Raw genomic sequence first — 13,008 nt, forward strand, 5'->3', positions numbered from 1 at the left:
AAGGTGCAAAACTAAGCTTGAATGTGAGAGCTACCCAAACTGCAACTCAGAGCATTCCTAATTAGTCATCTAACTCAGAACATGATTCAAAACAGCTGAAGACCTGTGACAGTAAAGTCAGGTCTTTAAATTACTCTTATGCCTAGCCTTAAGAACCTATCCAGGTTATAAAATTGTAATGGATGATTCTCCAACAACAAAGATGTAAGAATGCCATACCTCAAACAGTGGAATGTCTGTCACTACCCTTGGCAGACACTTTCATAGTGTAAAAGGCAGATCCTGCAATGAATGCCATCGGAGCACACCCCTATGCCTATCATACTACAGTGCAGGATTGGAGGCTAAGAGGCCTCTAGGTTAGGATGATTTCCCTGATATTCCCTTTTCCTAGTTGCATCCTGTTACTCCTAGTTATTGACCGATTAAGCCACTCTAACAGCTTCCTCTCTTTTCCTCAAGAGTTGCATCTGATTTCATGTATTTAAATCAAATGAAAAGAAAACAAATTTGTACCTCTACAGCTCTTTCAGGCAGCGGCTCTCAAAGCACTTTGCAAAGATGGAAACACATTATTAGCGCCCCCATTGAACAGTGTGGGCAACGGAGGCACGGAGAGTTTAAGTGACAAGCCCAAGGTCACCCAGTGAATCCGGCAAAACCAAGCACAGTATTTCCCTGTCCTATCCCCCAATTTCCTGATCTAAGCACTGTCTCCTAGGATCGGGACCAAACCCAGCCGTCCTAGCGCCCACCCGCCTCCACTAATCACTACCCCAGACTTTGTCACTCAGTGGTGGATGCAGGCAAGCTTTCCATTACCAGGGTCCTTGTTTGTCTATTGCACTGGCAGGTGAGAGCAGTTTGCAAGCGGCAGCCGGGACCGCTCCTGCTGGAGAGGGAGACTGCAGGAAAGGGGCTCCTTGCCGGCCAGGTGCGCTCCTGTAGGGGGAAGGCGCTTAGGTGTGCTGACGTCACACAGCAGAACAGGTGCCGCCAGTGCCCGTAGCAAAAGAGGGAGGGAAGGCACGAGCCGCCCTGCCTGGCTGGTATTGAGCACGCGCGCCCGCGAGCCCCGGGGAGAGCAAAGGCGCACACGGAGCCAGCAAGGGGAGCGCTCAAGTGCAGCGCAAAGCGCAACTGTAGGGGGAGGTGAGTGGGGCTGTGCCACGCTGCGTGGGCTGCTGTTCAGGGCTCGGGTGGGGGAGTTCTGAGAGGGCCGCTCTCTTCTCCCGCCCCGTAGCATGGCTCTCTGTGAATTGCCGGGGACGGGGGCTGGAAACTTCCCAGTGCGAAGGCGGAGATGGGGGGCTGGCGCAACTTGTGCGGGGTGTTCTGCGGGCCTTTGGGGCTGGGCTGCCAGCCGCCCTTGTCCCCCCGTTGCAATGGGGCTGGGCTGCCAGCCGTCCTTGTCCCACCTTTGCAATGCAGCTGGCTGTGCCTCCAGCAACTGCAGCTGTAGAGCGCCGAACTTCTCTGTCCAGGGGAGTGGGAAGGGGACTTGGGAGAGGGGTGGCGAGGACCTGGGGCTTTGTGAGGGTTGGGGGATGTTCCTTTCTGGTGAGTCTTCCCCCTCCCCCCGTGTTTCAGAGGGCAGTGGAATGGCAGCAGCAGAGAAGGAGGTACAGTAACGGGAGCGCGGAGCTAGGTTTCTCTCTCGGTCCCTCCATGCTGCGTTCTCCCTTCTCGTTAAATGTCTTGGGCTGCCTGCGACGCGGCTCCATGGCCTCCAAGGAGCTGCTGCAGCGACTTGTTCAGCTTTGGTTCCGTGCTTGGCCGCGCCGGACCTGCAGCTCCGGTGGCTGACTCAGAGCTCCGGCAGCTGGGCTTGCGGTAGGTGATTCTCCCAGCAGGTAGAGATTTTATCTCCTAGTCACTGCCAGGGACGTAGCGAAAAAGTTGGCCAGGTTTCCTGGCGCGGCGGGGCGAGAGGGAGCAAAGGGCTGGCTGCGCCCGGGGCTGCAGCCTGTCCTAGCTGGTCGGGTTAGTTCCCCCATACTGCGTAGCCGAGGCTGGAGAGGGACGGTAGGAGCTTAGTCACTGACAAGCACCCGGCGGGCTGTCACTTTGCTGAGCTACTTCTTGACTTCGCCGTGATCTTGAATAACTAGTTTTCATTACCACGGCGCTGCGGCTAAACTTGGGCTGTCTCTGGAAGCGAGGCAGTGCCCGATGGAATCCGTGCACGTCCCAGGCCTGCGCTTGGGGGCTTGGTCAGGTGACTATTTTTGTGGCAGCCACTGCGGATAGCAGTAGTTAGACGTGCTCTCTCGCCCTGGGTCATGCGACAGTCTTTTCTCTTGCACTCCTAGCTGCAGTCTCCTGCTTTTAGTCCTTGCCATTTTAAACAGTGTCTGTGGTCTTGGTATATTACATCTTGCCTGTGTGGGTGGGGAGGGCGAAGATGGACAGGATGACCTCCTGAGTTCCTTTCCAGCCCTATATTTCTATTGTTCTATGTTACTGTGAGAGTTAAATGTATGGGAATATTGGTTTGATTGTAGTTCCCAAGGCAACCTACTTTTAATGCAGATTATTTTGCATAAAGTAACACAATGGTGGTTATGCTTGTCAGTAATGCATATAAAGGTATGTTTAAAAAAAAACCCCATTTTTGACAGGGTTTAATGTTTAAGGGACCTTCAAACTGCGCTGTTCTAATTGAACTGGATAAAACAACTTTAATGGGACATTGTCATCATCTTGAAATCTAGGCAGTTTCAAAATGAGTTCAAAGCAATCTAGGTATTACTCCCTGCTGATAAATCCCTTTGCTGATTTTTCTGGTCTTCAATCCACATTTTTCCTCTTATTTTTGAAATTTTTTTTCCTTGTTGGAAAAGTACCCCTGACAAAATTTTACGTAGTGAAATATGAAACAGTATATATACAAAGTGCTGTCACGTACATTAACGTGGGGGAATACATTTTTCTCAATTTACTCAAGTCTTGGGTGTTAATTGTAAAAGGAAACAAAATACCCAGACAAGTGATTTCTTCATTGTTGTTGTCCCATTGATGTCCTTTTGTTTTAATTTTGAGTAGCTTTGTGCTGACAGAATAAGGGATTTAGCAGTGATGGACCAGAAGTCATCTGCTCCTCGCTCCAGGGATTTACTTCAGTTTTGTGGCACTATATTACTGTATAAATGACCTTAGCATTGATCCTGGAGGACTCATCTACTTTCTCACTGTCTGGTAGAGCTGGGCAGTGAAGTCCTCTTTAGAAGATTAAAATCAGTGTTGACATTTCTTTGGAGCATGTAGTTAAAGTAGTACACTATGATGAGTATCTCCAATTAAAATGGAATTTCAAAAATGTTAAAACAATGGTGACATTTTTAACTACTAGAAATTGCTAGCATTCACCATGATCAGTTTAGTGTAGTAATAAGAGCTATAACATTCTGGCCATATTTTTTGAAAATATTTTGAATGTTTACACCTCCTTTTGTTTCTATTTATACAACACAAAGTTGGCAAAGAGAAGAGCGCTAAGTTTGAAAAGGGCATTGAGCTCTAATTTGACACCATTGTTCGAAGGCCAAGCAGGAATTATGGGTTTAAAAAAAAAATCAAGTTCACTATCAAATTGGAGAACCAAAAGTGCTCCGTAAATACTTGTTAAAGAAAGCTGCTTTAATTTAATAAGTATGCATGATAAAATGTGCTATTGGGACAAAGATGATATCCCTTCATAGCTTGCTTCACAACACAGGCTCAAAGTACCATTAGGTTAAATATTTCTAGGGTTCACTCATAAAGGTTTTTCAAGAAGATTGGATTACACTGTTGCAAGTATTTAATATGCAGTGGGTATACAATGACAAGATTCAAGTTTTACCTGCCTTAAACAATGGTACTTTCCTCTCTGATGTATCAAGGGTTTGGCTAGGCTAGTCTGACATTTTTTGTTTTAGGATACTAACACTGTTGAAGGAAGAAAATGTACTTAGTTTTTAACAACTGTACTTGGTGAACACTTGACCTATATTGTATAGCATGATGTTGTTGGTGAGCTGAGTTGTTGATATACAGTAGTTGCTTCCAGCTTTCTTACGGGAAAAACTTATGCTGTTAATGGCCTGGCATTTATGTGAGTGGGAAGGCTTTGAGCTTGCTGACTAAATCCTCAAGAATTTGAAGTCAGTTTAATGACACACATGGATGGAGTTAATGAGTCTGGATTACAAATATGAGTTGACTTTATTTACTGCCTTTTCTTGATTGTGAAATATAGTATGTTCTAAATGTCCTCTTCCTGTATCGCAAGTGATAAATTGTAGTGTCTGGCTGACCACAGATTCTGTTGAGATATAATAAAAGATGTTTAACTCCAACTGTGTTCTCTTAGAGTAAAAAACTGAAGATTAATCTTAGTCTTGCTTTACAGTCTTCATTGTACCAAACATATAGGAAGAACAAACAAAATGTGAGGGATGTGGTTTTATTTACTTGTCTGGGAACTATCTGGCAATAACTTGTCCATTCAGATCATCATTACTTCCTTGCTCATTACTGCCTCTTTGCTCTTGTCATCGAGGCACCCATTGTGGGCCCGCTTGCCCTGCCCAGATTTTTTCTGTTACATCAATGTGGCATGAAGAATGGTCTACGTCAGAAACAGTCTCTTATAAACTGACCTAATCATGGATGTACTCAGCTCTAATTTGCTATGCCCTTCTGATTTGATTCTTGAATGGGTTAGGGTCAGTATTCAGCCAGCCTCAGACCTGGGGCCAACAAGAGGACTCCACATGCAGCTGTGGCCAAAGACATTGTCACATCACTGATGGCTGCCCTCTCACCAGATTTGATGATGGTCTGAGAGCTCTGCACTTGGCTGATAGGACTGCTGCAAACTGGCTTGGCAAGCGGTATTCTGTAAGAACCACCTCTTCAAGGAGTGGTGCTGTCAACCACCGTGGTGCTGGGATTCCACCACACTCCTGTGTCTCAGGGTTAAGAGGCTGGGGAAGGGAATTGTCATCTTGCTAAGCCAGATGTTATGAGCCTGAGTTTAACCCCATTCCTTAGCTTCATTAGGGGGATGAATTACCTAAATCTGCTTCTGAGACTGGTTTACTAGGGAACCGGACCCACTACGAAGTGAGTTCCTGCACTTGTTACCTGCTACCACGAGGTGCCAGCTATTAACTTGGCTGCCACCAACAACTGTCACCCAGGTTCCCAAAGAGTTAATTGCCTCCCTAACATTGGCCAAAAATCTGCTTCCCAGCTGAACAGGTCTATCTCTTCTTTCCTGAGTGACTCAGCTATAAAATATATATATATATTTTTCATGGGTAACTACTAATCATCCCCGCTTATGTACGAATTAAGTTGCTTTCTGATTTGCACATTTTCTGGCCTTGTCAATTTGTGGAGGCCTGGCAGCTCCCCATCCTGCTCTGGTGCAGCATTTCAGAGTTTACATTTGCCCCTGGGAGAAGGCCCTGATGATTGTCATAAAATTCTAAATTGTCTTCACCCAGGTGCACTAGAATCCTGTCCAATGGCTACTCCCTGGATGTCTGAGTGCAAGAGAGGCATCAGCTAGTCTCACAGCAACTCCTTCTTTCATGCCAACTCAAAATCGCCTTGCCTGTGAACTTGCAGGTGAACTAGCAGCCCACCAGTGGAGCCAGTGCACAAATCATGTCTGCAGATTCATGCATCAGTTCATGTGACCCACTCCTTAGCTCTTGAAAATTGAATAGATATTAAAATTAGCCATTCATGCTGTTCAACTCTGATTACCTACTGGAGGCCTCACATACATTTTGTACTCCATTTGAATGCCAATGCCCAATTGTCTGCATCCCTCATGCCCCTGTTCTCTGTTGGGCAGGGACAGTGGCAGCACCAAACCTGAACAAAGGGGACCTAAATTCATTAGCAGGGAACTGTCACGTTATTAAGCCTCCTTGATTGCCACAAATTGGTACTCTTTTGAGGTAACTCCCATTGCCCTGAAGAAAGGCAGGCCCATTCTTAGCTGGTCTCAATGCTATATAAACCCTTAATCCTCTGATCAGCAAATCCCTGCCTCACCACCCTCTTGTAGCACTATGGACTCAGCTTGTCTTCTCTGATTTATTTTTTACATCCACAAAGTCAAGATGATGGCTCACCATCCTGAGAGTCCCTACACTCCAAAGGCTTCCCTGAAGTATCCCTTGCTGCCCCAGGCATTAGCTCACTGGCTCCTAATGCTCCCAAAAATGCCATCAGGAATGTGGTCTTGAACAAGGCTGCCTCTTGGCTGCACTGGCATATCTAGTGGAGAACTTGCACCAGATATCTAAGAATCTGAATAATGAGTTGGAGATTTGCCCTTGGCCCTCTATCTCAAGACCACTCCTCTAACATCCTAACTAAACCTGCTGCAAGGCTAGAGTAACCTTTTATCCTGCTACAAATGATGCCTGGTAAGTGACCAGATGTGGTTGGCACCAGACCATGGTGTATCGATAATACCTTATGCCAAAGTAACTGATATTTGGGAATCAGGCAAATTGTAGGAAGGTCCATTCTTATCTGATTTTGATCAAATTTCCTAATCTCTCTCATAAGCCTTAGGTGTTTGTAATTCTACTGATCTTTGGCTAATCCAATAGCAAAATTGTTTAAGCTTGGAAGCTTGTGTCTCCTTGCCAACAGCAGTTGGTCCAATAAAAGATATTACCTCACCCACCTTCTCTCTCTCTCTCTCTCTCTCATCTAATAGCAGTCATACTCCAAGTTTCCAAAAGACCTGTGGCATCTGTTTTGTGTTTCTCCATCTGTCCTGTCCACTTGAAATTGAGACACAACATCGGCCATGCCATTATTAATCTCAGACCCAAGCTTACCAGTAAACCAGAAGTTATTAATTGAATGCTGTAGGACAAGTGTCCTTGTAAACATCATCACACTGAATGATCTAGAGGACTGTTGATCAATAACATGCATCACTCTTGGGTTGTCACTCCAGAAACACTTTGGTTTGTAAACTCCTTCTCCCAAATAGTCATTGCAGCTAAAATGGGAAAGAATTTCAGGAATTTATTATCCCCTTTTTGCATTCGGTCAGCAGGCCATTTCTGAGCACACCACCTGCCTTGGTTTAAAAAAAAATTACACTGTTGCATCAGAGCCAATTTTTTGGTCTGCCTCTAGCATATCATCCATTCCTCTCTCTGAGAGGAAACTCCATTAAAGTGATTTAGGAACTGTTCCCATATCCATAAATCTTCCAATTCTTTACTCATTCTTAAAAATAATTGGGCCACAGTACCCTAGCAGTAGCAGCTGATGGCGAAGCACAAAATGCTCATCCTGGGGCCGTGACTTTGTATGCAAAAGTAGGATGACCAGTGATAGTCTGCAGTTCATGTAGTGCAACCTTATTGACTGCCTTGGCCCTCTTGATTAATCCTAAAAGCTCTGTCAACTTTTATTTGTGGAGTGTCCAGAGATCCCAACTGGGCAATTGAACACAATTCTTAAGTAAGTGACCTTAAAGTCTGTCTTCTGTTCTGCTAGTGATGCTCCCAACCTACCCGTCACAGTCTGGAATGAGGCCAGCAGATACCCAGTGGAGCATGACCGTGCATGGCAGGACATAAAGATACCCTCCCTCTGGCCCACTGGCTTACCTGAGCCCCTCTGATCAATGCCTAGCTCAAGTGATGTCACTTCCTAACCCAAAAGAGGAGGAACACTTAAAAGAGCTATGACCCCTTCTTCGACCAGACAAAGGCTGCCAGCTTTTGGAGTTGGAGGGGGTCACATTTAGGAACATGAGATTTAATTTTATACCTAATAAGCCTAAATTTATGTTGGCTCATTTTAAAGTGTATTTCACAACTGTTGATAAGGTTGCTCTAAAACTCTTGGTTTTGATTGAAAATAAAACAGAGCAGATAAACCTGCAGATACAATTCAGTGCAGTGCTTTCACTAGTTACACACTATCCAGCACATGAAGAGTCTACAGTTCGTAAATACCCGATGAACAAATGTTGAGCTCAAACTAAAAATGGCATACAAAATAGTGGCTGCTGGGCATCTTTGTTAAATAACAGCAGAATATTACTCTTTATTTTTTGAGAGCTCAGATGATTGAGTGTATGGTGGTACTGTATAACGAAATGTTCTCTCCATATAAATAAATGGCTCACATTATTCTTGGATGCACAGCTTTACTTTTTCCCCCTTCATTCCACTTAGATTATAGTTCAAAAGAACAACTCTACCTCAGCACTTTTGAGGTAGCGATTTCAGCCGTAAGCATACACCTGTAGTATTTCCAACCCCAAGTGTTATGTAATGTCAGGGCCTCCAAATTCACGAGTGAAGGAAAAATCCTAGGCTTTTAATTGCCTTCTGTGCTTTAGGGTACATAGTTTCAAGCTTTTCTCTGCAACCATGAAGGCTAGAAACATTTTTTATAAAAGCAGAGAGTCTCATGTAGTCACATGACGACCACAAGGGCAGGGGACTTCAGAAACACCAAGTACTGTGAGACTCATGATAAAATAACCAGAGTTGACAAACTAGATCTATCTAGTTGAATGCACAGTAGCTGTTTGATCTAAGCATTATGAAAATACTGTAGAAGTTAGAACTGAAGGCTATGGAATCTAACCTAGCTATCCAGTAAATAATGGATAACAGCAACTATAGAACTGAAGGCATAGCACGTTGTTTTGGGTGGGTGATGAAGATGCAAGCTTCACAGTATGAGCAGAGACTCCAAATGCCATGTGATTATGAGATCTCCTGCTTAAGTCCCTAATGTTCACTTCCTTCTATAATATATCATGGTTAAGGCCCTACTTGAATTATGGGATGATTGTCAAATAATTATGGCTAAGTTGCAGCGAATACATGGAAAATCCCAGAAAAGTAGTAATGGACCTTTATTAATTGCGGTAATTTGGAAAAGCCAGAGAGAACCTATTTAAGAAAAATTTGCTGGAACAATAAACACTGAGGTATTATGCTATGCCTGATTATAGTTTCTCGTTACCAGACATTTTACTGCAACTCTATTACACTCATTAATGCCCAGGGCTCACAGTGGAAGCCCCATCATACCCAGACAGCGGGAGCCCAAGCCACTATTTGCTCGGATAAATGGGGTTGCACTGTACCAAAGGAGGCGGGGAAGTGTGTTGCAAACCTCAAAATGTATGCAAAATTGTGGACTGGGCAAAGTAAGCTAATTAAAATCAAAATTGCTATGGAAACCTAGTATTGTAGGATCCGCAATTTCTGCAGTATCACAAATTAAGCAGGGCCTTAATCATGGTCACTATGGCAACTGTAAGGCTAAGAACTCTTCAAGTTCAATTTAACTCTTCAGGCTTAAAAAAAATCACTTGAAAAGTTACTGGAATTGCCAGGTTTATGGCACAAAGGAACTTTTTTGATCTATCAACAAATACTGTGTTCACTGGAGGTGCATTGATCCAGTCTTAAAGTACCTTTTGAAAAGGTCAAGCTTCAAGTTCATATTCAAGTTTTAAGTTGTAGAAGAACCTACAGAATATTTGCACAAAGCAGTGCTGTATATGGAACACTATAAATGGAGGTACCTCAACGTGTGGTGAACGGTGGAGTGTCTCAAAATTACTTTAACTAAAAGGGTATAATGCAAAAAGTAAGAGGTAATTAAACAAAACTGTCTAGGGAAGTTGTTTGCCATATGTCTCAGAGAAATTCGTTTAGTTACTCCGAAATTGTGGTACCAAAGTAACTTGACTGTTCCGTTTTTCTGTATCAAACTTAATATGGAGCACCAATTAAGATTTCCTTAATGTAATTACATCTTTATTGGGCAAAATTACATATCAAATACACATTAGAACGGCTACACTGCAACTCTAGAAGTAGCTTTGCAACTCTGTTGTCATGTTGTTTTGAAATAGTCATCTATAGTATAAACTGTTTATGGCAATTATTCAGCCCCTTTAAATCTATAATATTCAAAACTTCATAAATCTAATGCCTGACATACAGAACAGGAAAACTGTTTGTTTTTACCACTTCCTAGCGTTAAGACCTTTTGTTTCTCGGTATTTAGTATTGTTTGATGCAAACACAAAGGTAAATTAAACAGCAAGAAAGTTGCCAATTTAAGACCATTGACAGTACTTCTAATAGTTAAGTTTGCTAGATGCTGAAAGTAAATGCTAGCTAAATAAAACTGCTGTACTCCAGAGTCTTCAGAACTTTGTAAGATTTGATGCAAAGCTCTCAAAGCTTATTTGAAATAACTCCTTCACTGTTCATGAAGAAAACAGAAAAATATGAGGTGGTCATAGGAATAAGTACCAGATGATCTCCCCCCGCCCCCGAAAAACTGTTTACTACTTGACTTTAAAAAAACAAAATCTAATCAGGTAACAGCAGAAGTTACCAATAGTACTAACTATGATTTTAGCAGTCAGTTTATCCATCTTTCTAAGGTCTTTCTAGTTCCAAAAAGTTGCCTGAAAGTTTAAAATAGCTTAAATACTGGTGTACTTTCTGTTGCTAAAAGAATCTTCTCTTCTACCCTATGGTACAACCCCCCTCTCCGTATTAGCCATTGCTTTGGCACACTTTTTCACTATTTTATTCTTCTTGCTCTGGGATGAGTAGAGTTACTCTAATTTCTCCTTTAGCTAGAGAGATAATAGTTGATGTTGAGTGACCATCTTTATTTCAGCTTTGGTTGCTGTTTACTCAGTGCACTCAAGGCAATGCAAGCTCAGTCAGTATAGTATTGACTGCTTTCCTAACATCATTAAGGAATTTGACTGTATTGATACTCCAATGGCTCAATTCTTGCCATTCTAGTGTAATTTAATTTTTCTAGTTCTGTGAGTTCATTGACTTAGTGATGCTTGCTGCTTTTTTTTTTTTTTTTTTTTTTTTTTTTTTAAACATTAACTCATTTTCGAGTTACTGCAGTCTTGGGACTATGGTGCCAACTGCCATCAACAAATTGTAAAGATTGGTTTTTGCACTGTCACTTCATACAGACTCAAATAGCTTATTCTAAAACAATGGTTCTCAAACTTTTATATTGGTGACCCCTTTCACACACAAGCCCCAAGTGTGGACCCCCCCATTATAAATTGAAACCAATTTTTTATATTTAACACTATTATAAATGCTGGAGGAGAAGCAGGGTTTAGGGGTGGAAGCTGACAGCTTGTGACTCCCCCCCCACATAATAACCTTGCAACCCCCTGAGGAGTCATGACCACCAGTTTGAGAACCTCTGTTCTAAAAGAACACTAGCTGTATAATGTCCCCTTAAACTTGGAAGTATGTCAGCATGTACAGCTGTAGTCTTGTATGGCATGATAAATGGTTTTACTAGGAAAGAAAATCATGTGGACTTTATAATGCTATTGGGTTGCTTTGTGTTACAACCTTTATAAACAATACAAGTAAAAAACCCTCAAATTAAGGTATTAGTATCTGAACTGTGTTATTATTAATGGGTGAGCCCATTAAAGGATTCCCATATAATTAGGGAAGCCTACATAGTAGCCGCTGTTACATTATCATTCATTTTTTGTTCTGTATTTACAATGGTGTAGTGGCTACAGTTGAAACCATTACATTTCAGATGGGGTGGGATGCTTTGAGGCCCTCTGGATTTCTCTCTTGAGACTAGTAGCTGAGACTTCCAACAACAGAACGTGACTCAGCCTGGCTTCCAATACTAATCATTTGTTTTACTTAGAACTCTTCTCTCTCTCTGCCCTGCCCCCAAGAACCAGATCCACCCTGCCATGCTTGATCCAACCTTAATAGTGACCCCACCAACAACGAAGGTGGGATGAGGCCTTTCAAATGCAACTTTTGTGCAAACAAAGAGGTTGTAAAAAGAAGCAAGCAGGAGACTACTAGAAGGGAAGTCAGGAAGCTGTTGGGAGGATGTATGAAACAACTGTGGTGTTCAGTGATCCCAGTTTATCTAAATTGAGGGTGTACATTCTGGTACAGCTGTGGCCAAGAGGAGTTTTTCAATACATATGGGCAAGTACAGCCTCTGCTCCAGGTGTGGGCCGTATTAATCAGTCATACCTCTGTCTCAAGAGTCAACTCTAATGTGTTCTGCATGGGGGCTCTCCCTTGAGAATGAAAGGAAGTCAGAAGATTTGGAGTGAAGATGCCAGCTGTTTCATATACAGAGTGCATGGCACCAGTCTCCTATTTGCATTAGCTATCAGTTTTGGGGTGAAATTAACTGTTGGTTTTAAGGCTGATTTAGCTGAATTACCAGCTCTTCTAGCTGAGTGACTTTTTAGCAGTTGAAATCAACAGGGATGCTTGAGTTTACAGTCACATAGCTTTGGAAGGAAGGAAGGGAGGTGATGGCAGGGCACTTTTTATGAACTTGCTCCTTCTGCTCTTGGTCCATCAATCGATGTCTTAATCTCTGGGTACTCTGTAAAACATCTCTTTTTGTTAGGAAGGAGCTACTTGAATTATTGCGCGGGGGTGGGTGGGGGGAGGGGACAGTATGAGATTATGAACAAGTGGTATTGTATAGGAGTTCTCACATTTTGGATTGTAATTTTTGATATTGTATATACTTTAGGACAAAAACATCTAGAGCTTAAATAATGGATAGGCTCTTGATTTTGAGGGGGTTAATTTCATACAGAATTTATCATCCAGTCAGTGTGCAGGGCTCCTGTACAGTTGTTGACCTGTAACTGATTACTTTCATCTCAGTTATGCATTTCCCTGTACTCAGATGTTCAGGTTTGCATAATGACAGTATAGTCCATAAATTAATAACCCATCATATAAATTTTTGCAGTCTGACTGCTGTCCTCAGAATGTCTCATATGCCCCCAACTAACAGCTGCTTCCCTTTCTGAGCTTCCCATCATCTTAATATAATATATATGGAGATATACCTATCTCATGGAACTGGAAGGGACCTCAAAAGGTCATTGATTCCAGCGCCCTGCCTTCATTAGCAGGATCAAGTACTGTTTTTGCCCCAGATCCC

The 13,008-nt window shown here is 42.7% G+C and overlaps 1 protein-coding gene across 3 annotated transcripts in view; it reads left to right on the forward strand.

Annotated features, from left to right (window-relative positions):
• The first annotated feature begins 508 nt into the window (after nucleotides 1–508).
• The window catches only part of MTUS1 (microtubule associated scaffold protein 1), a 199,851-nt gene continuing 187,351 nt past the window's right edge, over nucleotides 509–13,008 (forward strand). The window contains exon 1 of one of the 3 annotated variants that reach the window (XM_032798203.2): nucleotides 509–1,152. The gene's annotated coding sequence lies outside the window, so the exon portion shown is untranslated. Of the gene's footprint in view, nucleotides 1,153–1,592; nucleotides 1,834–13,008 lie in introns of those variants that run through there. The other 2 variants (XM_032798200.2, XM_075066429.1) reach the window with 2 other exon arrangements.

This window comes from Chelonoidis abingdonii, chromosome 5 (assembly GCF_003597395.2).
Source record: "Chelonoidis abingdonii isolate Lonesome George chromosome 5, CheloAbing_2.0, whole genome shotgun sequence".
Taxonomy (NCBI): domain Eukaryota; kingdom Metazoa; phylum Chordata; order Testudines; family Testudinidae; genus Chelonoidis; species Chelonoidis abingdonii.